This window comes from Loxodonta africana, chromosome 25 (assembly GCF_030014295.1).
Source record: "Loxodonta africana isolate mLoxAfr1 chromosome 25, mLoxAfr1.hap2, whole genome shotgun sequence".
Classification (NCBI taxonomy): Eukaryota; Metazoa; Chordata; class Mammalia; order Proboscidea; family Elephantidae; genus Loxodonta; species Loxodonta africana.
The window spans coordinates 32,186,567-32,191,916 of record NC_087366.1 but is presented as its reverse complement, the minus strand read 5'-3'; positions in this window follow the sequence as shown (position 1 = coordinate 32,191,916).

Below are 5,350 nucleotides of genomic sequence, written 5' to 3'. Positions count from 1 at the left end.
AAAACCACAGTGAGGTACCATTTCACCCCCACGAAGATGATTAAGATTAATAAAAAGAAGAAGAAGAAAATAACAAATGTCGATGAGGAGGTTGGGAAATTAGAACCCTATCCATTGCTGGTGAGAATTCAAAATGCAAAACGATACAACTGTTGTGGAAAACTACCATATGACCCAGCAATTCCACTCCTAGATATATACCCAAAAGACTTGAAAGCAGAGACTCAAACAGAGACTTGTACACCAGTGTTCACTGTAGCACTATTCGCAATAGCCAAAAGGTAGAAACGACCTAAATGCCCATCATCAGATGAACATATAAACAAAATGTGGTACATACATACAATGGAATACTGCTCAGCCAGTAGGAGAAATGAGGTCTTGATACATGCTATAGTATGGATGGAGCTTGAAGACATTATGCTGAGTGAAATAAGCCAATCACAAAAGAACAAATATTATATGATTCATTTATATAAAAAGACAAGAACAGGCAAATATATAGAGACCAAAGTTTATTAGTGGTTGCCAGGGGCAGGAAGGAGCAGGAAAGGGGGGCTATGGAGTACTGAGTTTCAGTTTATGGTGATGGAAAATTGCATTAATTAAGGGTAGGGCTGTAAAGGTGATTCATGTAATTGCAGTCAATAAGTTGTACACCTGTAAAAAGTTGCATCGGCAAAAGTTGTGGGATTAAAAAAAAAAGAAAGAATCTGAATTTGGAAGTTCATCATTTGAATGAATTGAAAATTAATTAAAAAAATAACAAAAAAGATTTATGTGATAAATATATTTATAACAACAACAATAAAAAAGAGTAGCTGCTGAGGCTGCTTCTGTACAACCAAACACCTCATGGGATTCGGTTCCTTGGTTTGGAGGTTTAGGGTCATGGTTTCATGGGACAACCCAGTTAATTATCCTAATCATATGTTTAATGCTTGTGTTCTACCTCCTAGTTCCTTGTAAATTCGCCTAATAAGGTGTTTAATGCATCTGTTCTACCTCCTAGTTCGTTGAGATAGTGTCCACAGTCTTAAAAGCTTGCAAGTGGCCATCCAAGGCACAACAATTTGTCTATATTCACCTAGAGTAACAGAGGAAGAAGAAGAGTCAGGAAAAGGAGGAGGAAATGGAATGTGTGGCTAATTGCCTCCATGAACAACTGCCTCGTTTGCCATGCGACCAGAAGAACCGGATGGTGCCCGGCTACCATTACTGAACATTTTGATGAAAGATTTTATAGAAGAATCCTGATCAAAAGGGGAAAAATGGAGAACAGAATTTGAAATTCTCGTGGACTCCAGACTTTCTGGAGGCATGGAGACTGGATGAACCCCCAAAACTATTGCCTTGAAATAATCTCTAAACCTGAAACCAAAAATATCCCCCAAAGCCTTCTTAAAACCAAACAATAGTTTAGCTTAACTAGTAAAGAAAGAATGTCTGCCTTGAACATTATGCTCTTTTAAGAACTATCTGTGTGGGACCACATTGACAACAGCAACTTGAAAGATTAGATATGATGCTCAGGAGGCAGTGAGTTTATGTTAGTGTGGGAGGAACGACTCAGAAAAGGTAGATGAGAAAGGTTGTGCAACTCAAAGAATGGAATCAATGTCACCGAAATGTACACTGAAATGTACTTGAATTGTGTATGTTTTTGTTGTGTATATTCTCAAAAAGAAAAAAAAAAAAAAGATTTTGCAAAGTTCCAAGCAACCCACACGAAGTGAGTAGGGATTATAAATGGAAATGAACAAGTGGTTGGATTAGTGGAAAGACAGGATGGAGGGAGCTGGAAAATACCTCTTGTGAATCCTGGAAAGTTCACAGGTGAGTTCGCACCTGAGCTCCTGGCATGAAAAAGAAACATGATTTTAGATCCACCTAGCACCATCTAAGTACCTGGGTGGTGCAAACTGTTAACACCTCAGCTGCTAACTGAAAGGTATCTCAGAAGAAAGGCCTGGGAATCTACTTCTAAAACATCAGCTACTGAAAACCCTGTAAATCACATTTCTGTTCTAATACTCATGGGGTCACCATGAGCTGGAATCAACCTGAAGGCAACTGGCAGCATCATCTACCTAATGGTGACTTGGAGGTCTGTGCTCCATGGCTTATGTTCATGACCTCGATCTACAAAATCTAAGAAGAGGTATGGGTTAATGGACGGCACACTAGACTAGAAGTCTGTATTTTCTGACTTCTAAGAGTTTATGAATAAAACAAACAAACTACAACAACAGAGTGACATAGCTGCCTGGGAGATGGGTGGGCCACATTCTGGCTTCAGGTTAAAATACTGGTGTTTAAGCCTTGAATTAAATCACATAGTTTCAGAAGTTTCTATTACTCCATGCCAGTCATAAGCATGGACATTAAAATGTACCTAATATTGGCATTTTGAGTAAGCAGGTACTGACTGACATTTGCATGGCTGTCAAAATATTTGGTGGACTGTTACATAATTATATTTTGGGCATATACAAATACAATCTTAATTAGTACCAAAGAAATTCTGTAGAAATTTCTATTCACCTTGTGATGTTATTTGTTGATATGAAAGGGAATAATTCAATATGGTAACCTCATTGAGTACGTTGCACATGGGGTAGCCTTAAAGGCTGTCTCTGGATCCTACGTACTTATTGGAGTACTGGGATGAGAATTCCACCTAGTGGTACCAATCACTCCTTGGGTGTTATATCCATTTATCCTGGTCAAGTTGAACCCATGAGACACATAAATGGGTTTGCCAACAGTGAAAGCCCTTTTAATAAATCACAGGCAACAGACAGGGTACAACAGGAGAAGTTCCATGACGAGCGGTCCTCCTGGCTCAAAAGCTGTCCGAGTGGGATGGAAAACTTTACAGGCACCCTCCCTCCCTGAAGATCTTCCCCCACCTGGTTTTATATTCCAGGGGTTGTGCATTTCACCACATGGAGTGCAACGCAAATTTTCCTGCCTGGCCACCCACAGAGGTGGGTAGTCAGATAGGGGGATGCCGGCCCAGAATTGTATCTCTTTAGCCCTGCTGCTCAGAATTAACTTAAAGGTTTGGTTTTTGATTTGTTAGGCTTCAGAGGGGGAGGTGCGATAGTGTCTTACCAAGCCAAAAGATGTTGGGGGTCGGTGAAAGAACGCGGAGGAGTTATAGCCTTTTGGGCCATCCAAAGGAGCCCCGGCATGGCAGTGGTTAAGTGCTTGGCTGCTAACTGAAAGGTAAGTGGTGAGAACCCACCATCCACTCTGCCAGAGAAAGACATGGCAGTCTGCTTCTGAAAAGATTACTGCCTTGGAAACCCTATGATGCAGTTCTACACTGTCCTATAGGGTCACTAGGAGTTGGAATAGACTTGAAGGCAGTGGGTTTGGTTTTTGGTTTTGGGCCATACGAAGGACTCTCATTGAGTATGTATCAGAAAGCAGAGACTGCCTTAAACATTGTGAGGTTGACATCATCTAATCTGTACCCCCTTTTTAATGTCCTGCCACCCAGGGACCTCACGATGCTATCTAGTTGGTCCTTTGCCCTCTTTCCATCTTGCTACCCATAATTCTCTCCAGTATGTGTTTTACAATCATTTCAGTGCTCTGGTGCTTTAAAATGATTTCTTTTCTCATTGCACTCATCTATACCTGAAACGCCTATTCCTAAATCCAGTAATTTCTGTTAGGTGTCTGCAGGACGGACAGCAAACTGACACACCAAATGAAAGGATTCATGTCAGGCTGTGAATGAAAGATCAAAATGCCTACCACCCCCTTCTCTCCCTTACTCCTACAAGGCAAACTGGTAACTCTACCAAAGACACCCATGAATGTATACCTGAGACCTGGAAATGTGACTGGGTAATTAGAGGAAGGTGAGGCACAGGGATGAGGTGGATCCTGGGTGTGGGTGGATGTGAAGCCTGCCTGGTACCCTCCCCTGCACCTCGACCATGCAGACTGCCTGCAGCAGGGCTCTCCACGTACATCTCACCCCTTTGCGAGGGTCAAGAGGAAGACATTATGCTAGTGTCAAAAACATTGGTTCTGGGGTGTGTTTGGCCTGTAGGATAGGGCTAGTCAGTGCTCTGCGGGGTGGCAGATTAAAAGGAAAAAAGCCCCAGATGTGCAGGGCTCTTTTAAGTTTCTTGTCTGAAGAGCTCAGAACACTTCATAATTAGATCCAGTTGATTGCATTTAGAACAATTCGATACCTTTTATAATTAAAACAGAGAATTAGAAGGCATTGACACCATCCACTCTCCATACTGCATTGGTTTTAACTCCGTGGTTGGGCTTGGGCTATAAACTAGCCGTTGCTTCCTCGGCTTTTCTGTTTCTTGTCTGGCTATAGCCTTCTCTGTCTTTTCCATTCCGCCTTGAAGAGGTAGCGCCTGTCTCTGAGGTGTGAGTCGTGTGTGTTTAGTTTTAAACCGCAGAGTTAACGGATAGTTTCCTAGGTTTAATCACTTTCGCCTGCATTTCCATTTAGAATTACTCTTGTATTCAGTGCCAGGCTGAAAGAAATGTTTGTTTGGATTTGGAAGGTTTGAAAGTGCGCCGGCGCTATTCTTGGCCGCAGGGAGCACAGCTGGCTGCTGGCGGCTGACTTGGAAGGCCAGGAGCTCCGCAGGGAGGGACAGAGTTCTCCTGACGCCGAGTGACCAGAAATGAGAGGCACCTGGACCCGCGCGCGGCCTCGCATCGGGTGGAGGGAGGGGACGGCGGGTGGCCCGCGCCTGCGGTCCCCCGGCCAGCGCGGCTTTCTCTCCCTTTGATCTGCCCGACTGCCTGTCAGGCCCTGGCCTCCGAGAAAGGTGACCGAGGGCGGTGTTGGTCGGCCTGGCCGGACCTTCTCTGACCGAACCCTTAGTGGGCGCTCGGACTTCGACTCTGCGCGCCGCGAGCGGGCGCGGTGGCTTGCCTCTCCACATCTGCGGGGCCCCATCAGCTTTCTGGGGGCGGACCCCCTCTGTGATTATAAGGGGCTGTCGGGGCTGCTCAGGGGCCGACCTCGCCGCCGTGGGGACCGCCGGGCCGGGTCGCCATCGGGCGGTGAGTCTTCGGGTTCCCGTGCTCCGAGAGTGCGCGGGCAGGTGAGGGGGGCACCTGGGCAGACCTGGAGGCTAGCCGGGGTGGGGGCGGGGAGCGGAGGAGTAGGCAGGGGCGGGGCTGGAGGCGTGGGGGCGGGGCTGGAGGCGGAGTTGGAGGCGGGGCTCGAGACGTGGGGCGGGGCGCCGGCGGGCAGGGCAGGGGCGGGGCGCCGGCGGGCGGGGGCGGGCCGGGGGCGCGGCCGCAGGGGTTCTGGCCGGAGGCGGGCGGCCGGCTGGCTAGTTCTGTCCGCGGAGCG